Source organism: Mirounga angustirostris, unplaced genomic scaffold (genome assembly GCF_029215605.1).
Source record: "Mirounga angustirostris isolate CCGP_5_RB_7025 unplaced genomic scaffold, mMirAng1.0.hap1 SCAF_13, whole genome shotgun sequence".
Classification (NCBI taxonomy): Eukaryota; Metazoa; Chordata; class Mammalia; order Carnivora; family Phocidae; genus Mirounga; species Mirounga angustirostris.
Genome location: NW_026991721.1, coordinates 89,456,368 through 89,478,703, shown reverse-complemented (window position 1 = coordinate 89,478,703; position 22,336 = coordinate 89,456,368). Strand labels below are relative to the sequence as shown.

The 22,336-nt window shown below is 50.2% G+C and overlaps 1 protein-coding gene across 13 annotated transcripts in view; it reads left to right on the top strand.

Annotated features, from left to right (window-relative positions):
- PKNOX2 (PBX/knotted 1 homeobox 2) overlaps positions 1-22,336 on the top strand; it is a 308,095-nt gene that overhangs the window by 78,677 nt on the left and 207,082 nt on the right. For 4 of the 13 annotated variants that reach the window (XM_054512210.2, XM_054512212.2, XM_045894754.3 and 1 more), the window contains exon 2: positions 21,205-21,276. The exons of 8 other annotated variants lie outside the window; for them this stretch is intronic. The gene's annotated coding sequence lies outside the window, so the exon portion shown is untranslated. Of the gene's footprint in view, positions 1-20,553; positions 21,277-22,336 lie in introns of those variants that run through there. One more of the 13 variants, XM_064577272.1, reaches the window with a different exon arrangement.

Sequence of the window (22,336 nt, the reverse complement as noted above, 5' to 3'; positions counted from 1 at the left end):
GCCCCCCAGGCCAGCTTCCACCCCTAATCTTTCTTGGGAGCAATAATCCTCTCCTGGTCTTTGTGGATGCTTCTCATCAGGAGATAACACGGGCAGGTTTTTCTAGCAATCTCCTAAGAAGGCTGTTATTTGGCAGGTTGTAGGGGGCTCGAGGCAGAGAGGCTTGTAGCTCCTGGATTCATGTCCTCACAGGAGGGTCCTTACCACGCAGCAGAGAACTCGGCCCTCTTGCCCTCCCCCTCACCTCACTGGGTTGAGATTATACTGGCAGACAGAACGGGGATGTTCAGCTCCTCCTCAGCGTTTTGGTGGGCCCCTAAATCAGAAGACCCCAAATCCCACTCTTCCTTCAGTGTCCCCCGAGGCCTCCTTCCTCCTAAGTGCTTGTGCTGGAATGCTCCCACTTGGATATTTTACCAAGTAATGCAAACTCCATGAGTTTAAAACAGGCTAATTCAACACCTTTTTAGTGAAGGGAGAGATGCCGTCACCTATTGATCATCTCCTATATGCCAAGCAGTGGGCAAGGTGCTTGGTATGCTTCAGATCATTTAGTTTTCACTACAAACTCTACTACTAATAATAACTAAAATGCATCCAGCAAGCATTTACTACATGCCAGGCATTGTTCTGAGCTTTGTGTGTGTGTGTGTGTGTGTGTGTGAATTCAATCCTCACAACACTTCTGTGACATTGGTACTATTGTTACCCTCTTTTTTTTTTTTTTTTTTTAAGATTTTATTTATTTGAGGGCGCCTGGGTGGCTCAGTTGGTTAAGCGACTGCCTTCTGCTCAGGTCATGATCCTGGAGTTCGGGATCGAGTCCCGCGTCGGGCTCCCTGCTCAGCAGGGAGTCTGCCTCTCTCTCTGACCCTCCCCCCTCTCATGCTCTCTCTCTCTCTATCTCATTCTCTCTCTCAAATAAATAAATAAAATCTTTAAAAAAAAAAGAATAAAAAAAAGATTTTATTTATTTGAGAGAGACAATGAGAGAGAGAGAGAGAGAGCATGGGGGGGTAGGGTCAGAGGGAGAAGCAGACTTCCCGGCTGAGCAGAGAGCCCGATGCAGAACTTGATCCTGGGACTCAAGGATCATGACCTGAGCTGAAGGCAGTCACCTAACCAACTGAGCCACCCAGGTGCCCTGTTGTTAACCCTCTTATATTATAGAGGATAAAACTGCAGCACAGAGAGGTTAAGGAACTTGCCCAAGGTCACACAGCTAGTAATTCTGGAAGAAGGGATCAGTACCCCGAGAGTCTGGTTCTGAGCCTAAACTCCTAGCCACCACACAAGAAATATTGCCTCATCAAGAAAGATGCTTCTTGGGCGCCTGGGTGGCTCAGTTGGTTAAGCGACTGCCTTCGGCTCAGGTCATGATCCTGGAGTCCCGGGATCGAGTCCCACATTGGGCTCCCTGCTCGGCGGGGAGCCTGCTTCTCCCTCTGACCCACCCCCATCTCGTGCTCTCTCTCTCTGTCTCATTCTCTCTCTCAAGTAAATAAATAAAATCTTAAAAAAAAAAAAAAAGAAAGATGCTTCTTGTTACCCCATTTCATAGGTGTAGAAACTGATTGTCAGTTTGAATAACTTCCTCATTAATACCTAACTAGGAAGAGGCAGAGCCATAATCTGAACCTTGGTTGTTCTGGCTCCAAAGTCTATGGTCTTTCTGTTATATCCTCTATCCTCTTGCATACTGGTTTAAGGCACAGGTTCAAGACATGTGCTTTTCCTACCTTCAAGTCATAATATTATGAGCAGGTGAGCAATAGCATAAGACTGAAGTTTTTTTAAGAAGATGAGGATGGTTTGGAGCTGAGCAGGCTGGGAAGCAGGAGGAAAGGGAAGGACTTTACAGAGGTGGGGCAGTGACAGGAGAGCAGGTGAGGTCCAGGTTAGGGTAGAGGGGATGGAAAAGAGCCATTCTGAAGAGCTGATAGAATCTGGTGATTGACAAGATATTGGAAGTCCACCTTAGGGTAGAATCTCCAGCCTGAAGACTCAGTGGATTGACATACTATGCATGAGAATGAAAGCAAAGTTCTTGTGGGACTGGAGTCTCCTTTTTAAAATGCTGACATTGAGGTGCCATGGAAACATCCAGTGGAGGAGTCCTGTGAGCTATGCCTGATCATTTCTCCAACCTCCAAAATGGATTTTGGGTGTTGGGGTTCTTAAAATGTTTGGGTCATGGCCGCCTTAAAAATCTAATTGGAATGATGGGTTCTCTCCTAAGGAAAATATGCCTGCAAGCATGCACACACTAATAGAGGCACAATTCACTGACAGTGACCCAGACTGGAACCCCTAGGACATAGGGACTCCAGGTTAAGAACACTCAGTTTAGGGCCTTCATCCTGGCTGAGAGCATCCAGGCTCTACTACCCTTTGGCTGGGCCACTGGGTCTGGTTGGGAAGCAGGACACTGGGCATTGTGAGTACCTCAGCTCTGTCTCTGGGTTTTGGGTATTGGGCATGTGGGCCCATGCCAAAATCCTTGGAGGGAGGGACTTTTCCATGTCAAAGTATGTACCTGGAAACAGTGTGGGTGGGATTTCTTCTCAGTCTCTGAGCGGACAGGAAGGTGGGCTTGTGTATCCCTATGTGTACCCTAAACTCGGCCTAGAGGTTTGTTCCTTTCATTCATTCATTCCTTCTGCTGCGCGCTGAGTGTGCATCAGGGGCTGGGCTAGGCATGGAGCTGGTTATGTCCCTGCCCCCTGAGGATGGTGGCTCAGAATTGGGCCTGAAGCAGGGCCTGAGCCCAGGGGACCCTCTTCTGTCAAACTCGCCTTCTGTCCCCACACACCAGACCCCTGGGCTCTCCCCACACCCTCACTGAGTGTTGTATATTTTCCTCACTGAGAAGCTCCTGTCTGTACTTTGCTAACCAGGCCCGTAGGGGACAAGGGTGGAAGGGTGGCTGTCAGGGAGCGTACTGGGGTTCAGAGGTAGTGCAGGAAGAAGATGGTCATGGGGCAGTGAACTCAAACCTGGGTTCTGATGGCCCTGCTGTAATTTCCCCCATGACCTTGGGCAAGCCATCTCTCCTTTCTGGGCCTGATTTCCTTCATCACCAGAACAAAGGAACTGGATCTGATCACGTCCATGGTCCTATCCATGTTAATTTTCCATGATAGAGCCACTGCTTGCCTCTGTGAAGTAGCCTGGTCACCAGGAAGGATAAAAGATGGCCCTCCTTCGAGCAGGGGCCCTCGCGCTTAATTACTTAGAGAAAAGGACTCTCTTTGAATTACTGCTATGTTGGCATGAAGAAGGTACTTCCCTGGAAACGTTGGCTTTTGCCCTGTTGGGTAAGAATATGGTAGCCACTACTATGTGCTTGTTTAAATTTAAACTAAATAAAACGAGATCACATTAAAAACTAAGTCCTTCAGTCTCACTAGCTGTGTTTAAAGTGTTCAGTAGCCATATCTTCCATCACTGCAGAAAATTCTACTGGAAAATGTTACTATGGGGGGTTATCCCCAGGCAGGCCCCCTGTTTCTCTGAGGGGGATAGAGATCTTGCTTAGTTGGGGAAGGCAGGTGTTTAGAGGAGTTCACTAGTAACACCTGGGGAGACCTTGGTCTTCGTGTAATTCATGACATCTTAGGTGGGAGGGAGATGAAATTTCTCAATTCATTATAGCCACTTTGACCTTCAGAGTCATTTAGTTACTGCCTAGGCTCTGGGGTGGGTGAGCAGCAAATTCAGAGGTTGTTTGTGGTACCCTGTGACTGCCCACATGGATCCTTCCAGTCTCCCCACCAGATCCTGGGGAAGGCACCCAGATCCCTGAGTGGGGATCTCTTTTTCTGGACCCCCATGTGACTGGGGCCCAAGAGCAAATTTCTTCTTATCCACATCTGCATGAGAGAAAAGCCCTGCCCCAGCTTTCCTTGGGAGGGCTCAGCTTCCCTCAAGGCTCCACCAAGTCCTCAGGCTGGGAGAGTTCTTATGCTAGGGACTTCTTAATAATAAATAACTCCACCTCAGAGCCCCTTCCTGCCCAAAGCAGGGAAGAAAGACCTGGGCCAAGGCTCCAGTGGGGGCATCTGTAGGGGTGAGCTGGAGAGTCCCTGGGAGAGCACACATCCCCAGGGGTTCTGGTTTCTGTACACTTGGGGTCCATGGGAGAGCTGGGGGTGTTCAGGCAGCAGCTGCCTGTGCACAGAGCTGGGAAGGGGTCATGGTGATCTTGGGGTGACTCATCCTCACTCTCACTCCATGCTGCCCGGCACACAGACTTACTGTAGCCATCTCCCTGGGCCACACCACAGCCGTGGGTTGCAGATTGGAGGCCCCTGGGAAACCTGGCTGTTACCTCCCTACAAAGCACATTAACAGCATATTCCTTGGCCTTGCAGGACCAATGGAAGGCCCTCCAGGGAGGTAGCTGGTTCTTTGTTTAGACCTCAAAGACCTGCCCTTGGGTAGGGAGAAGTTTGGGAGAGACTGAGCCTTCCTGTCTGTGTCTGCCAGCCCCATGGTCAGGCTTAGGCCTTGGTGCCCATCTTCTTGGAGCTTGCGATGGCTCTCAAGGCTACTGGCCAGAAGAGAGATAAGCAGAGAGATGATTGTGCCCTCATATGGAAGAGGTCAAATGTGCCACCATAATTTCTGTAGCAATGTTCTCTCCAAAGAGGACCAAGAGTGCGGTCAGGGTCTGGAATCCTATTTGCTCCCATCAGCTTTTTTGATAGGCCAGAAAGGCAAAGGTAGGGATGGGGAGCATATGACACCACAACGCATCAGCCAGCCTTTTCAACCTTGTGTTCCCCCATTTGTTTGGTGGTACCTGAGGGGTAAGAAGGATGGTGGGGGGAGTGGCAGGGAAGAGCCATTCTTTCCTTCAAAACCTGCTTTGGGCTCCACTTCAGTACACGCAGTCTTGCCCTTAGTAGGTGGGTAATTTTAGTGCCCAGGTAAATTTTCCTTGAGTACAGGTGAATTTGGGGGATGGTCTTCACTGTTGAGCAAATTCATCGGTGAAGGTCCATCTCATCTCTACTTCCTTTGAGTTCCTTTGACCTGTAACAGGGGCCAGCTCTCAGATGACCTTTATTTTATTTTTTTATTTTTTTAAAGATTTTATTTATTTATTTGACAGAGAGAGACATAGTGAGAGCAGGAACACAAGCAGGGGGAGTGGTAGAGGGAGCAGCAGGCTTCCCGCGGAGCAGGGAGCCCGATGTGGGACTCGATCCCAGGATGCTGGATCATGACCTGAGCCGAAGGCAGACACCCAACGACTGAGCCACCCAGGTGCCCCTCAGATGACCTTTAGTCCTAACCCTGTAAATCTGACCTCTGGGCTCCTCAGACGCAGACACCCCCCCCCCCCCCCACACACACACATACACCATTGCTGCTCCTCTTCCCCTCCCCTTTCTGTTGTCCCTTTTTGTTTCTTTGCAGGTCCTACTCTCTCAATGTCTCTTTCTCCTCTTTCTCCTCCTCCGCCTCCTTTCCTTTCTTTCTCCTTCTCATTGGTGGTTGTCAAAGTCTCCATCCCCACCCCATGCCCTGGGCCGTCTGTCTGTTCAGCTGCCCAGCCTAGCTCCTCTGTCCTTCATGACTCACCCATGCATTTCCAAGCAATGCTCCCAGGCTTCTAGTCCACTCTAAAGGGGCTGAAGTGTGTCAGTGGAATGCAGGCTGCTCCCACCTTTGGGTACTCCCTTCTCATCGCAGAACATTCCTTTGTTCTCACCTTCACTCGGGTCCAGGTGCCCCTGCCACCCCCACACACTCATTCAGTACAAATGGAATTTGTTATCCATCCAAGAGAAACCAAATCAGCAAGTTAAGTCAGTTATTGCAAAAGAAAACAGTGTGGTATATTTCACTGTCCCACATCACTGATTTGGGGGCTCCTCGGCTCTTTAAGATCTCCTCTCCTTGCTACTCCTATGTCCTAGATAAGACAGAAGTAACTTCCACTCATAGAGGGAACCCTGGGCTGCTTGAGGTACAGCCCAGTTCCAGCACCCATGGCCGTGAGATTTTGGGCAGTTGGCTTACCTCCTGCGGCTCAGTCTTCCCATCTATAAAATAGGGACATGGCCTCTTCGGGCTGTGTATGAGGAGCGCACCGCCTTATATTGGCATGCAGTGCACAACGTCAGATCCTGGCTGCTGGTCTCACCATCTCTCAGAGGGCAACTGAGGCAAGGCCAGGGGGTCCCACTGCCAAGGCATTCCATTCTCCGCTGTCACAGTCCTTAGTCACGTGAGGAAAAAAGGCAAAGCGATGAGCAGAGATGCTCTTCCAAGGGTTGGAGGCAGGGGAGGGAATAGAACAGACCTGACCGACTCCATGTTTTCCCCTCTCCACTTCGTCTCTGCCTCCCCCATCTGCCCCATCTCACCGAACAGCAGTGGGTTCACCAAGTTGCTCATCCAAAAGCCAGGGATCATCCTTGACTTTGACTTTTTCCTCATTGCCACATAGTCCATCATATGTCCTGTCAGTTCCATCTATTAGATAAGTAAGTCTCTGCCAGACCTCTTGTCCCCAGCCCCCGTGCCACGCCGTTGGCCCAGACCTCTGCCATTGTTTGTGTGGCCCGCAGCAGGACCTCCAGCTGGCTTCCTGCTTCCCCTCGTGCCTCCCCTCTTCTCTACCCTGAAGCCAGAGGCATCTCTCGGAGCCTGTGTTGTCCTTTATCAAGGCAGTCACATATTTACTTGTGTGATTAGAGTTTAATATCTGACTTGCCCATCAGATGTGCTCCAGGAGGTCAAGAACAGTGTCTGGGTTGGTTGCTGCATCCCCAGTGCCCTTGATAGGTAACGGTCGAGCAGTTGCATGAATGGCTGGCCAGGTAGGCACTTGTGTTCTTGCTCTCTCTTCCAGAGGGAGGCGTGCCCTGCTAGAGGACACTGCACATCTAGGGACTCAGTGAGGCTTTGCTGAGTGCACCGGGGTCTCTGAAGTAGAGGGCCTGACGAGGCTCACTTAACTCAGACCACTGGCCTAGAGTCAGCCTGGGGTCACCCGTGTGCCATCATTCTCCTGCTCTCCCCACTCCCCCACAAACCCCCGACTCCATACAAAAAAGTTCTGGAGACGCCCAAAAATTAGGGAAACGTCCAGAAGATAGGGCAAACCTTGTAGAGAGAGGCAGTGCAAGGACCCAGGCCAGGGTCGCTTGAGCAGGCGTCTGTGGGGTGCAGTGTCATTTGCCTACTCGGTCCCTCTCTGAGCTGTGGTGAGGGAGCCGTGGTACCTGTGTGGCTGCCAAGCTAAAGAATATCTGGGAGATTCACTGGAAGAGGAAGTGTGACAGCTGGAAAAATGGTTATTTTTCATCTCCAGGAGAGCCCCAGACTTAGCCACCTTCCCTCTCTCCCATTGTTAATGGCCCAGTGGATGAAATTCCTCCCTTGAAGGTTTTCTTCCAGAGCTTTCTCTTGGGCATGGCTGGCTCCCTTTAAGTTTCTCTCCTGCCGTGTAGGCATTTCCCCCAAGGGGCAGCCTAGCTTGGCTTTAGTTCGGGATTGGGGAAGACTATGTGTTTGGTGGGTGGTGGGCTCGGCTGGGAGGCTGGGGGTCACGAGCTGCCTTGTGGCTGCTCCGTGGGGTCTGGCGGAGCCCCAGCCTCTGGCTGTGACATACAGCCCCCTTCATGAAACCAGACAGAATTAAGCCTTTTGTTTCCTGTTTGCTAGGCCGGCTTAAAGAAAACACAGAGGGTCCCTGCGGCTGGGGCTCCCAACAAGACGGCCTTTGTATTCATTTAATTAATCAGTTAGCTGAGGGGAAGGAGAGGAGGGAAGTTCATGTTATAAATACATGTTTTTCTTTGGCTTTTTTCCCCAAAAGACAGGGCCTGAATGGCATCCCCGAGAGAGCCCCCCCATCTCACCCCAGACATGCTGGGGGCCAGGGGCCTGCCAGGCTGCAGCTGTGACACTTCCGGCCCCCACTCCCTCAAGGGGCATTAGGCCTGATCTGTCTGGGTCCTGGGGAAACGTTAAATGCCAATGGGGCGTGGGGGAGGTTAGCCACTGGGCTCTGGACCCCGTTTCCCTGCTCCTCACCTCTCCCGTCCAACCTCACATCCCCCCTGGATGAAGCACCTGCTCTGCCACGCAGAGGATGTGTCTGTCCCCGAAGAGGCCTGGGTACTGCACAGGTGTGCCGTGGGGACAAGTCGTCGCTTAGGGGCCGAGCGAGCTTGAAACTCTCTGTGTCTTGCCCCCCAGCCCACCACTCCGAAGGGAAGGTCTGTCCAGGCAGACAGAGCCCTCAACCACTCCCAGGGGGCACCCTCCAGGGCCCTCCTTTCTTACTCTTCAGTGGGAGCCTTCTGAAGTGCACGGGGAGAGGAAAACAAAATAGGGCTCTGGGGCTCTGGAGAGGGGCTGCCGTTGGCGGGGGGGGGGGGGGGGGGTGCGTCCTGTCGGATAGACACCCTCAACCCACTTCCATCCCCACAGAGTGGATTGTTCCATTAAAGCTTCCTTTGATGATACTATAGAAACAAATGCCTTTGTTTTGTTTTGTTTTGTTTTTTTAGAGATGGGCAAATCCACTCACTGCTCTCTCACCCCCACCCCCAGCTGCCAGGTGTTTTTAAAGTTTTCAAAAACCTTTCATTATGAGGTAAAATATTTGCAATCCCTAAATATATGGCCTTCGTAATGGAATTTGAGTGTGGTAAGTTTTTCCTCCTGAGCTCTTCATTTCAAGTCTTATCTGCAAGGCTCTGGTATCTGGTAACCATGACTCTAGGCCTTCTGGACACACTGCCCAGAAAATTCCCAGCTCTAAGTTGAAGGTAGAGGGTCCAGGGCTCAGACCTCGAGTCTGGCCTGTAAATATTTATCTTGTCTGTCAGGCCATCAGGCCAGTATCTAGCCAGAGTGCTACCAATACAGGTGGCAGGAGGCCACCCCTGCTTCCGTGGCCCTTTAGTGAAACCAAGAGACAGCAGAGGCCAGAAGGACAGAGCTTGTGAAATGTTCTGTGGGGATAGGACGGCGAGGCCTTGGTCTTCTCTCTCCCCCAGCTGAGGAGATCCTTCCCCTCACAACCACTGAGAGAGGCCTAAGGTTCAAGCCACAAACCCAAATACCCTCCTTTGAGGGTTGTTGGGTTTTTTTCGAGCACACACAAGCCTGGCAGAGCTCTGGGTGGGGTGGTCTTTCATTAGCTAACTAGCAAGATGCCTGGAGTCTTGCATGGCTTGGGTCAGCAAACTGTTCGATTTAACTTACGGTGAGGCCGACTGGGGTGTGTGTCCATGTGTGCACATATTTCCTGAAGCAAGGAATAAAACTCAGGACTCCAGAATTTCTGTGTCATCTCCAGGGTAATCTTGTGTCAGCCCCTTTTCCCAAAGCTTCAGTTCCCCAAACACATGCATCGTCTTCACCATCCGAGCAGGGAGAAGGACAAACCACCGGGGATCCTCTGCCCAGAGGGTGGGTCATAGGTTCAGGAAAGAAAAAAAAAAGTTCCATGCTGCCCTTTGCTTGGGGCTCCTGGAACTGCCTTTTACTGGAGATCCATGAGTTGAAGGTTGGCACAGAGAGAGGTCAGACCCTGGAGAGTAAATCTCATTTTCAGTGGTTTGAATCGTAGAGATGCTGGAGCGGGAAAGAATTCTGGTGCTCAGATGGACAGGGGAAGAAGAAAAAGCTGCTCCTTTCCCAGAAGAGGAAGTTTAGTTCATAGCATGTTGGTGGGTGAGCTGAACCATCATGGGGGCCGGGGCTGGTTTTGGTCCCTAGGATGCAGCCAGTGTGGCTGGTGGTTACATCTCCAAAGAAAGGGCCACTAAAGCCATGTTTTTCTTTTCTTTTTTTTTTTTTTATTAAAGCCATGTTTTTCAAACATTAATGTATAAACGAGTCTCCTGGGCATCTTGTTAAAATGCAGATTCTAAATCAGTAGATCTGAGTGGGACTGAGAGTCTGCATTTTTAACAGGCTCCCCGGGTGATATTGACGCTGCTGGTCTGTGGGCCACCCTGTGAGCAGCAAGGGGCTAATGGATTTATGAGGGCCGTGCTTGCTAAGTAAAAAGTCGCCGGCCTGTGGTCCAGTCATAGGGTGACAAACTCATCCCAGTTTGCCTGGGAATTTCCCAGTGTAATCAGTGAAAGTTCCCCGGACAGTTGACAGCCCTGGTTCTAGACCTCTCCTCCAAGTGTATATGCTTTAAGGGACTCATCCTGTCAGATTGCCCCTATTTATATTGTGAATTAACCCCACTTCTGGCCAGAGGGAGCCCTATGCAACACCGTGAGGCTTGCCTTCCAGTAAACCTCCTCGGGGTCTTTTCTGCACTCCCCCAACAACTTTTCTCCATTTGTGATACTCTCCCAGACTCCTCCGGGCGTGGCTGAAGCTATCTCCTTTCTAGCGCCTCTTCCCGCTGTGAGCTCAGAGGTCCACCTGTGCTCAGTCTAGGCTCTCTGGTGTGACTGGCTATTGTAGAATAATGGCAACCACACAAACAGTCCACGCCTTGTACCTAAAGAACCTGTCTGCAAAACTAGGCCACAAACTAGGATGGGGACTGTGTCTGATCTCTCTTTGAGTGCTCCTGGTACCTTGCACACAATGGCTGTTAATTCTTGGAAGGTCAGAGCTTGTCCCATGTGCTACCATATTCCCTGGACTCAGTAATAAACAGTGCCTAGCACAGAGTCTATGCTTGAACATTACATGTTACTCCTAGAAGGAAGGGGTGAAGTAGAAGATCCTCAATGCATGTTGTTTTTGTTTGTTTGTGTTTTTGTTTTTTTGAGAGAGAGAGCGTGGGAATGGAAGAGGAGCAGAGGGAGAGGGACAAGCCAACTTCATGCTGAGGGCAGAGCCCAACATGGGGCTCGATCCCACGACCCTGAGATCATGACCTGAGCTGAAACCAAGAGTCCAGCGCTCAACCAACTGAGCCACCCAGGCGCCCCCTCAATGCATGTTCTAATCCTGGATACTTTTGGAAGTCTGGGGTCTTGGCACTTATTTTTGTATCCATTCTGCCTGGTACATAATAGGGCTGGTAGAGCTGGATACTTTCCAATGTTAATGAAAGCATTGGGGCACGGGGTTGCTTCCCAAGAGGACTGGGAGAGCCCTTGTGAAAGGCATGCCTGAACCCCAGGCTCTAGGTGGCCTGTGTCTCTTCCACTGCCCACCCTGCAGGAGCTCCAATGGTTCTTAGATCCACTGAGGGACAATTAATGCAAAATGGGCTTTGGTGTCCAGCAAGCGAGGCTGGAGGCTCCTTGATGGAGGGCAGGGAGTGATATTTTTGGTTTTTATGCATACTTTGTGACTCCTTTGTTTCTGAATCCAGTATTTTATTCTATATTTTATTACATCCAAGTACAAATTCATTGCAAAGCCAGCAGGTGAGTCTCTGGTTTGTGGTGGGGGGAGGGGGGCCCTTTGAACAGAGACTGGGTGATGCTCCCTTGAGTCCTAAATATTTTACCTCTCAAAACAACCCCGACTTTAACATCAGGATCTCTTCCCTTTTCTCCCATTGCTTGCCCTACCCAGAACATGTATGCTGCAGCCCAACCTCAGCTCCCATAGATTGCACTGCATTAAATGAACATACATTTATCAGGCACTTAAGATGTACAAGGCATTTAGGAATATCAGAATACAAGTGAAACCTAGCCCCTAACTTCCAGCCTCAAAGAGTTTATCCTCTAACTGGGGAAGTGGTTCTGGAAAGAAAAGTAACAATACAGATTTAAATAATAATGAAGATCGCAATGCAGGGGAGGTCACAAGAAGGGACAGGATTAATTAATTACTAAATGAGTGGCACAGATTCTATGCACTGAGGGGATTCTGGGAAGAAAGAGATGGCTGTGCACTGAGCTGCTCCAGAATGACTGGGGCCAGGGCCTTGGTTGGGGTGGGATGATGGAGTGCTCTGGGGAAGGTAGAGTTCACTTCAGCTCAGCAAATATTTATGGGGCAACTGCTGTGTTCCAGGCACTGTGCTGGGCTCTGCAGATGCAGAGCCAAATAAGACCGAGTTCCCACCCTTGAGGAGTCTACAGTCTAGAGGGGGAACTGAGAAGGAAACTCAGGAGCAGGGGGCTGTGGGGGCTCCGTATAGGGACACAGATCAGGTTGATGGCTATCCGGGTGGTTGGAAGAAACTGACTTTTGTGAATCTAAGCTGGCTTGAGTAGAAAATAGTCCAAAATGTGGCCAAATGTTGGGGAGGAGAGTGTTAAGCAAGGGATCAGCTTGCACAAAGGCATGCATGCATGAACCAGCATGGTGTGTATTTGCAAAGTAAGCAGTTCAGGATTCTGGAGCAGAAGGCATGGTCCATGGAGTAGCAGGAGGTGAGTGGAGGAGCAAGAATGGCCAGGTCATGGAGAGCCTACTGTGTCATCTGAGGAGCTTAAGAGTTTTCATAGAGCCAACGGGGAGCCTTCGAAGAGGCCATAGGAAATAGCAGCCAAGAAGCGGGCAGGCTCTGGAGCCAGACGCCCTGCTCTGCCACTTGCCGCTGCCTATGTGAATTTGGGTGAATGACTTAATCTCTCAGTGCCTCAATTTCTTAACCTGTAAAAAGGGTGTACAAGTACAAAATAGTACTTCCCTCGTTGTGAGAAATGAGTGAGTTGATCAGCATAAAGTGCCAAGAGCAGTCTTGGAACAAAGAGAATGCTCAATAAATTGTAGCTATTGTTAGTATTAAGGGATTTTAGGCTGGTGAGTGTCTTGGAGAGATTTGTGTTTTAGAAAGATCATGTTGGCAGGACTGAGAAGGCTGGGTTAATGTGGATAAGACCGGTGGGAGACCTATTGCAGTGCTCTAGGCAAGCAGTGAGGAATGCTGGATGGAAGTGGTGGTGCTGTGGATGGAGGGGAGGGGCCAGAGTTGAGAACTCTGAAAGGGTACTTCCAAAGGGTACTTTCCATGGAGACTTCTAGGTTTTTACCTTATGTACTAGGTGGATGGGGGTTCCAGCAACTATGCCAGGAAAACCAAGAGAAGAATAGGTCTTCTGGGGGGTGGGTTTATTATTTTCCTCCTCCCTCCCTCCCTTCCTTCCTTCTTTGTTTCCTCCCTCCCTCCCTTCTTTCCTCCCTTCCTTCCTCCCTTCTTTCCTCCCTTCCTTCCCCCTTCCCTTCCTCCCTTCCTCCCTTCCTCCCTTCCAACCCACTGAGTTCGAATATGTATGGGACCCTTTGCTGGAGATGTCTGTCAAGACACTGAATATATACACTAGAGGACATGGCTGGAGATGGAGATTAGCCCATGGATGGTGGTCAAAGCCGTGAAAGTGAATGAGATCACCCAGAGAGAGGATGCAGAGGAAGAAGAATGGGCAAAGACGGGATCCAGAGGAACACAACATTTAAGAGGTGATGATAGAAAAACCACAGACGAGCTACAGAGAGGAAGGGGAGTTAGATGAATCTGGAAAGGGTGGCATCACCAAACCAGAGGAGTAGAAGGCTTTGTGATGGAGAGTGAGACCACAGATTCAGGTGCAACAACAATGGCAAATCCAGCAAGAGAAGGACTAGAAAGTATTCACTGCCTCTGTTGGTGTGAGAGCCGTTGGCACCCGAGGGTGCAGGCGAGGAGAGGGGTGAGGAGTGCATGGGAGGTGAGGAAGTGGTACGAGCATGTGTGTATGGGGCGTGGCTGACCATCAACCTGGCTTTGCCACAGGACTGTTGGATGGGGCGGGAGATGAGCTGGGGGCCAGCAATCATCAAGCAAATCCTACATGAGACCCTTGGATTGGAAACCACTGGAGAGACTTAATTGAGTCATTCATTTTTTTTTTTAAAGATTTTATTTATTTATTTGAGAGAGAGAGAATGAGAGAGAGAGAACACATGAGAGGGGATAGGGTCAGAGGATGAAGCAGACTCCCTGCCGAGCAGGGAGCCCGATGCGGGACTCGATCCCGGGACTCCAGGATCATGACCTGAGCCGAAGCCAGTCGCTTAACCAACTGAGCCACCCAGGCGCCCTCATTCATTTTTTTTTAATTCAACAAATATTTATTGTGTAACTACTATAGATTTATAAGTATGCTAAATGGCATTCAGGAATGAACGGGTCTAATAGAAGATGATAAGTATCAAATGATATACTGTGAATTGAATTAAGAAATATATTTCTTCTTGGGGTTGCCAGGAAATACTTCATGGACAGATGGCTTTTGAGCTGGGCTTGAAGGAGGAATAGGGTTCTAATGGGCAGTTGTGGAAGAGAGGCATTTCAATAGATAGATGGGGTGTGCAAAGGCCCTGAGGTAGGTAAGTATGGAGCGTAGTAAGGGAACAAGAAATACTCTAATTTATTAAACTGTAGGGTCAGCACCAAAGTAGATTATAAGTTAAGGCTGGAAAGAGGTTAGAGCCCTGGTGTGAAGGCTTTCTGTGTCCGGCTTAGGGATTTGCACTTTATTCTATAGGCTGCAAGGGGCCATTGCAGTTTGTTTTTTTTTAAGATTTTATTTACTTAATTTATTTGAGAGAGTGTGTGTGCACGTATAAGTGGGGAGGGGAGAAGGGCAGAGGGGGGAGGAAGAGGGACAAGCAGACTTGGTGCTGAGCACAGAGCCTGACATGGGGCCCGATCTCATGACCCCGACACCATGACCTGAGCCGAAATCAAGAGTCAGACGCTTAACTGACTGAGCCACCCAGGCGTCCCTGCAGGTTTTGATATAAGGAATAAAAAGAGAAGACTTTGCCTTATAGGAGGGTGTCTTGCTGACACTAAAGGAGGGTGTCTTGCTGACACTAAAGTGTAGCATAGATCAGGGCAGAGAGGAGTAAGTTGGGAGACTACTATAACTGGGAATGACAAGTAGTGAAGGAATTAAGACACGTGTTGGTAACGGGTAAGGAGGAAGTGAACGTGGGAGATTAGGTGGGAGTTGGACCAGTAGGACTGAAACTGCCCATGTGGGGATGTGCTGGGCCTGGCTTAGCCAAGGGGCTGAAGTCAAAGTTGGAGGAGGCAGGGTTGGGGTGGTGGTGAGGGAGAAATCACCAAGAATTCCAAGATTTCTATAGCTCGGCAACTGTACAGATTTGGAAGAGAAGGGGTATCATTAACAGAAACAATAAAGAGAAGATGAGTTGGTTTGAGGGAGGGAGAAGGGACAAGGGTCACACTAAGTTGAGGAGGGCTGTGCCTGAGAAAAGGCCATTGCAGGCGGGGCCAGGGGCCCTCGGCTGCCTCAAGTGCAGTGTCACTGGGGTTGTGGGTCAGCAACCAAGTCGCAGGGGGTCAGGAGAGAAGAGGAAGTGACAGTTGTGAGCACGCGCTGCTCTTTCAAAGGTTTGGCAGTGAAAGGAAAGAGCGAGATGAGAGGGATAGCACTCCTGAGGGTTAAGACAATAATTTAAAGGTTAAATAATTCTTCCTTTCATATTACAATTTAAGAAATACTTCAAGTCCATTATCTTGCTCCTCTTCACCATATTTAAGGGAGTCAGGCAGGGGCTATTACACCCACTTTACAGATGAAGACACTGAGTCTCTGGAGGACACAGGGCCAGTAAAGTGTCATGGGTGGAGTTTTGCCTTCTGGGGAGTGTTTTCCACTGCACTGTTGCGCCTAAGGGTCGGTCTGGGGAGAGTTTGTGTGCTTACAGGTCAAGGAGGGCAGCCTGAGCAGAGGGAGAGACTGAAGATACATGAATACACACTCCCAATTGATGGGCACCGTGGGGTGGAGGGTGGGAGCCCAGGTGGGAACAGCCTAGGGAAGGAGGAGGGGGCTCCACTTTTAGGGCAGGAGAAAAGGAGGGGGAGGTTACAGATACAGCATGTTGAGGAAGAGAGGAAGGACATTAGGCACAGAGCCAGGACACTGAAAACACTCAGATGAAAAGTTTGAAGACATTTATGAAGCAGCATGCCCACAGCACAGTAGTAAGTGGGGCGGGGATGGAGGATGGAAGAGGAGAACAAGGGGCCTATGGTCCATAGCTCTGGGCTGCAAGATGCAAGGCAGAGCCACCTGGGTTATGAATGAACCAATGAACAAAGGGCCCCTCTACGAAGGCCCTGCAAGTAGAAATCTTGAAGGTGGGAGGGAGTGTGTCCTATGCAACCCCCATACCTTACACTTTACCCCTACCCTCATCTCCACTTGGTCTCCTCTGATGTTCTAGGCTGTGATTGCTCATATTCTAGCCCTGGCCCCAGGAGAAGAATCGATCAGCCCATCCCCAAAGTTGAGGTGGTTCAGGATGGAGGTTGGCCCTCACTGGACATGAAGCAAGGTGGTGGAGGTGGGGGCTGGGAAGATGGACCCTGGATGGGTCTTCCCTCTGGAGGTAGGAGAATGAAGACAAGTGGGAGACGCTCTGCCATAGCCTGGCTGGAGAATAGAGAGATGGCTTCTTGTACAGAAAGAGAACCCATGGAGGTGGCCTTTCTATCCGAATCCGTGCCTTTGATCTGGGAATCTGGGAGGGTCCCTCCCATGAGCCCAATGTTTCTTCTTGGCCACTTATTGGCAGTCCTGCATTCTGCTCTTCCTGTCTAGCCTCCCTGACTGGAATCCCAGGAATCTGCCCTCCTTGCTTTCAGGAGGTCATCTCGTCCTGGTGGTTGCAGTCCTTTAGGGAAGGAGCCCACGCTGTTCTTGTTCTGAGGCCAAAGTGTGTTCAGGGCCAAAGGAGGGCCATGACACCTCACGGGTCCCTGCCTCTCCCTTTGTGCCAGTGTGGGCTCCAGCCTGTGTGCAGTGAATCAGGTGCAGGCGCTGTGTTGGGGGCGTATAGCCATGTGGCGCAGACACAGCGAGGCCTCGCATTGCTGCTAGTGGATGTGGACGAGGTGCTTTGAGGAAATCCCATGCTCGCTGGCCACAGTGTTCAGGGTCTCTAGCTGTGGCTGCCTCCCACTGAAGGTGACCAACTGTTCCGGGTCACCTGAAACTGAGGGGTCTCCTGGGATATGGGATCTTCCGTGTGGAAGTCTGGAAAAGTGTCAGGGCACCTGGGACGAGATGTCACCCTAACTTCTTTCCCCTCTCCTACTTCTGGAAAAGTGCAGAGTTCATGGATTTTCCTCCAGGACGACTCCCCTAACACACGTGTAAAAGGATAAACTCTGCAATGTCATGCCACCATGCTTCACGGAGGTGGCTTTGGGATCTGCAGGCCCAGGTTGAAATCTCCTTTCTATTGCTTTTCTAAGTGTGCAAGTTTAGGTGAATTACTTTATGTTTCTGAGACTCTGTTTTCTTATCTCTAAAATGGAGGTAATATTATCAATCTCACAGGATTAAATGTGAGGATTAAATGAGGCAATGTTCATCAACATCAACATCAGTTGCCTCGCACGGTACAAGGCACTTGTAAGAGAAATCAGTAAACGTTAGTTCTCTCTGATTCCTCCCTCACTATCTTTCTGGCATTGGAGTGATACCCATTCTACAGGAGGGGAAGGTAAGGCTTATGAGCAGGAATAGTTGACTCTGGCTCAAAATGACAGATGCAGAAATCAGCAACAGATCCCTAGTTCCTGACTGCCATCTTCCTACTTTGGAGTAGACAAAGGTTTCTCTACCTGGAATGTTTCTTGGATGAGGGGGAAGGAACTGTTTTATTCACTTACTTACTTACCTGTCCATCCATCCATCCATCCATCCATCCATCCATCCATCCATCTATGCATTCAACAAATATTCATTGAGTACCTACTTTATGTCAGGTACTGTTCTAGGTGCTGGAGATTCGACTGCCAACAAAACAGCAAAACATTTGCTGTCCTCGCACAGCTTACATCCTGGTAGAGGACACACATAATAAACATCTATCTAATATAATGTAAAGTAGTAATAATTGCTCTGAAGGGAAAATAAAGCAGGTGAAGGTGGTAGAGTAGCCAGGATATGGGCATCATTCTGCAGGGTGGCTAGGCGAGGGGAGGGCCCTCTGAGGAGGCGACATCTGAGCTGAGGCCTGAAAAAAATGTAGCCTGGGTCTCGTGGGCCTGACTTCCCCTCCTCCTGGAGCTCCCAGCTCAGGCCCAGCTGCCACAGGGTGGAGTCAGCTGTGGAGGAGAGACAGTCCGTCTCTGGGCTGGGGCTGCAGTGGTAGATGGGGGTGCAGCTGTTTCTTCAGCTGTCTGTCCACAGTGCTGACCCCTTCGTTGGTCTGAGCTTTTGGGATAGGGGAGGGACCCACACTGGAAAATCAGTTACTGAGGGTCAGATTGTGGTTGAAAATGATATGAAAGGGCTGCCTTGCTCCACTTGGGGACACTACATTGGGGGACAAGTCCCAGTGTATTTGGTTTCCTGCATGGCTCTATTTCTTTGGCATTGCCTTTTCCTTTAAGAAAAAAATAAATAACACCTCTGTTTGGACTGCATGCTAAATGATTTATGAACATTATTCTTCTCCGTTAGTTCTACCTGTAGGAGCTCCAGCCCTCGCAATCCTTTTCATGTTGATTAAGTACATTTGAAAGCAAAAGGAGACTGTCTGCAATTGCTTCACAGTATAGACTAGTGGCTTCCCTGGACTCAGGAGGAATTCCTCATCTTCCCTTTGCAAGAGTTCCTTTGCAGCTGGTTAAGCAGGAGATCAGTCCAGAAACACGTTGTCCGTCTTGTGTGTGCCCGAGGAGGCAGAGGGGTAGTGTTCTTTCTGGAGCTGGTAATTATGAATTTGAGATTCTGGAATCCTCTGGATAGAATCCAGGAGTCAGCCTTCTAGGGCAGGTGTGATTGCACCTGACTTGGCCCTGGCAGGTTGATGCTGGTCAGGAGGAGAGGAGCGTGCTTGTAAAGGGCCTGTCAGAGTTTAGCATCATCAGGGCACCCCACTGAATAGGGTGGTGAGAGAGGGGAGAGAGAAGGAAGGTCACAGCCCAACTCTCTATATTCCTGGGCTAATGGAAGGTGCGCATGGAGAGGAAGAATGATCCACAGAGCCAGCTCTCAAGCGGAAGGGCCCCTTGGTTGGTTCTATAGTTAGGACGGGACCAATGCCCTTCCCTGGTTCCTCCCCCATCCTTTGTTCATTACTGTGTATGGACAACTTGGGCACACACTTTTGTGGGCAGGTGGGTCATTAAGGGTCTGGCGTCAGCACTCACTTTGACTTGGAACATAGACGTCTACAGATGCTGTTTCTACTACATATTCCGTCTGGTCTCAGCCTGGCCTGGCCCAGGGCTGCCTTCTGCAGGTCTTCGTTTCAAAACGTGGAATAGGACAGCTTTCCCTGAACTCCTGAGCTGCCCCAGAAATCCTGTAAGATTGTCCTCTTTTCTCTGCCACCCTGCCTTCTAGTTTCTGGGCTTTCAAATCCAGGCTCTGATGGTTTATTCAGAATTCCCCATCTTCAAAAAGTTATCGGGCTTCGTGGCCTCCCTTTGTATATAAGCCCTGAGTTTTGTCACACCTGTCACCCCTTTCTGCCCTCTTCAAGGTGACATTTCTTTGGACATGCCTGGGCTAGACGTGACAAGGCTTGGCCTCATCTTACCTTTCTTGCTCACGGGCTGGGTGACTTTGGAAAAGTCACTTCATATCCCTGACTTGAGATTCCTTCATTTATTAAATGGGAATAAGACCACGTGAGAAACAAATGAGATGGTAGTTTTGAAAAATGCTTAGTCAGTTGTCTTTATTGTCTCCTCATGACAAAAGTTCACACAGACCCTTAAAAACATGAACATTAAAAGTCCTACCATCTAGCTGCATACAGACTAGGGCAAGGGTGAGATGGTGTATATAGAGGAAAACCCAAACCATTTGTGTGGGAACCCAAAGAGAAATGCCGATGGTGCCAACTCAACCTCAGGCCCCACAAAGGGGGAGCCAAGCTCCTCCTGGGTACCAGACACCAGCTTTTTGGGTCTGTTGTCTGTTCCTCATACCGTCCTTGACATGGTGTCATCCCCATTTGAACAGAGGATGGAAATGAGACCCAAAGAGATTATGTTGCCCAAGATCACAAAGTTAGCAAGTTGTAGGGCTAAGAATCAAACCCGAGTTCTGTCCTGACCCTAATGTCCCGCGAGCTTCGCCTCGCCGCCACTTCCAAATCCCTGCCTGACTCTTGAACCTGTAATTCTACCATTAGCAATTTATCCCTCAGAGCTAAGCATCCACTCTTTGGATTCTCTTTTGCTCTCCCTCCTGCTCGCTCTCTCTCTCTAATGCACACACCGGGGAGAGTAGCCCATGAAGCACAGATTAATGTCGTGAGCTCCTTTCTTCCTGGCTAAGAGAGACAGCCAGAGTAAAATCTCTAAATTGTGGACCTGGGAGGGCAGCTGATCCTGAGAAGGGCAAAAAGGAAAGGCTTGTCCATCTAAGACAAATGTTATCCCCTACCGAGCTGTTCCTGGGCTGGCCCTACGTCTGTGTGAGCTGAGCCAAGCCCTGGGACGGCCTGGGAGATCCGCATCCTGCTGTCTGAGCCCCAGTTAACAGCCTCACCATCGTGGAACGCAACCTCCGCCTGAGGGACTCAGGGATGTGGTTAGGCGTCCTCATCCCCTTGCCAATACTCAGAGACACGTGCATGCAGGGCCCCATGTCCCTCACCCTTTGATGTGGAGGGCTCATCCCGGTGAAGCCTCTGTCCACTCCAAGAGCCCCTCTCTCTCCGGAGTGGCTCAAAGGGCCTTTTGAGTGAGGGAACGGGCAGCCTGCCGGCCTGGGAGGGAAGATAAAGGCGTGAGATCCCCGGAGGGCTCAAAGGGTCAGGGGCTGTGTATCTGGTGACTTCTGAATGCAAGTTCCAACAAAGAGAAATCTGTGGTGGGAGAGCCTCAGCGAAGGAAATAAAATCTCCATGAAAACAAACTTTTGTTGGAAGCTTTCTCCTCTTGTTTTGGCAGCGTTGCTAAGTCCTGGAAGGGGAAGGCCGTGTCTTCCGGAGCAGTTGGGAGGCTCTCAGATTGTCCAAATATCAGCTTGCTACTAGGGAACTGTTTTTCTCCCACCAGGAGGACAGGGCTTGGGAGTGAGCGCAGGAGTAATTCGTTTTCTAATCAAGGCTAGAATGAGTAAAAGAAAAGCTAGGGGGCAGCGCAGAGAGCTGTGGACTATGGGTTAGGCCCTCGGTGGACACAGCATTGTGTGTGATACGGTTTGGTGACTCGGGCAGACCCTGGGCCTGCCTTGTCTCAGCTGTAAAATGGACACAACTTGCCCAAGGTCTTTCAGCTAGAAAAGCAGGATGTAAACTTCTGTTTTCCAGTGCCTTATAATTCACGAAAACCAGAGGATGGAGATGAAAGGATCTTTGAAGGCATCAGAGGACCACGGGAAGGTCAGATAATTATTATAATATACAGTGTGTGTGTGTGTGTGTGTTTCTTCCTCTTTATCCCCAGGCCTAGGCAGTCACATACCATGCTCAGTTGTTTGGTTTCTGCATCTTGTTTTGCAAAGAACCAAGGGAATGGTTAAAGAAGGGGCTTTCCAGTCAGTCTGTGCTGCTAACTTGAATCAGTTAGCTATGTTCGGGGATGCTGGGGGCTCATAAGTTTTAGGGAATGCAGAGAATGAGGGCTTCCCCAGCTGCTGAGATGTTTTTATGTTAAGTAAGTATAAGGATACGGTTTTCTCTCTTTCTCTTTTTCTTTTTCCTGGAGTCCAGGGAAAAGGTAAGGATTTGTATTGGTCCAGGCCCCATAAGATTCTTTTTTTGACTCCATAAGACTTCTTTTGTCCTGCTTCGGGAGAAAATCCTTTACGGTGGCTGTCATCCGGCAGAGCTCAGAGGACTTTGGAGTGGCAGGTAGCCAGCGGGATTAGGAAGGGACTGGGAGCTGAGCCGTGGTTTCGATTCTGCCTGTTCCTGACAGGCTGCTGTGACCCCACGGTGGGCCCTGTTCCTCTTAACCATAGACAGCACCAGAGGGAACGAGACGGAGGAGGGAGAGAAACTCAGAGCAGTGCTGGCGGAGGGTGAATCCGAATGGGTGCCCAGAGCAGTCCTGGCGGGGGGGTGAATCCAGATGGGTGCTGAGGGGGCCTGAGAGGGTTGGCTGGGAGCCAAGGCGGCTTTCTCTCCTGCAGGCCCCCTCCCCACTCCTTCCCCAGCCAGAGGCTCAGGCTGATGCCATTGACTGCTGGTCTGGGAAGGTGTGTGTGTCTCCCCTGTGCTCTGAGCATCTCCGAAAACTGAGAAGCACGTAAGCTGAAGTGCCTGCCCAGAGTTCTCTCTTTGACTAGAGGGGCCGGGATGTGTCTGGGTTTGGGAAGGTCTGTCCAGGGAAGCCTGACTGAATTGGCGAAGGCACCTCCTCCCTCCCTTCTCCCCTCTGCTGTCCCTTGCGCAGCCTTGCCAGGTCAGTCATGGGCTAATAACAGCACCAGGAACGCTG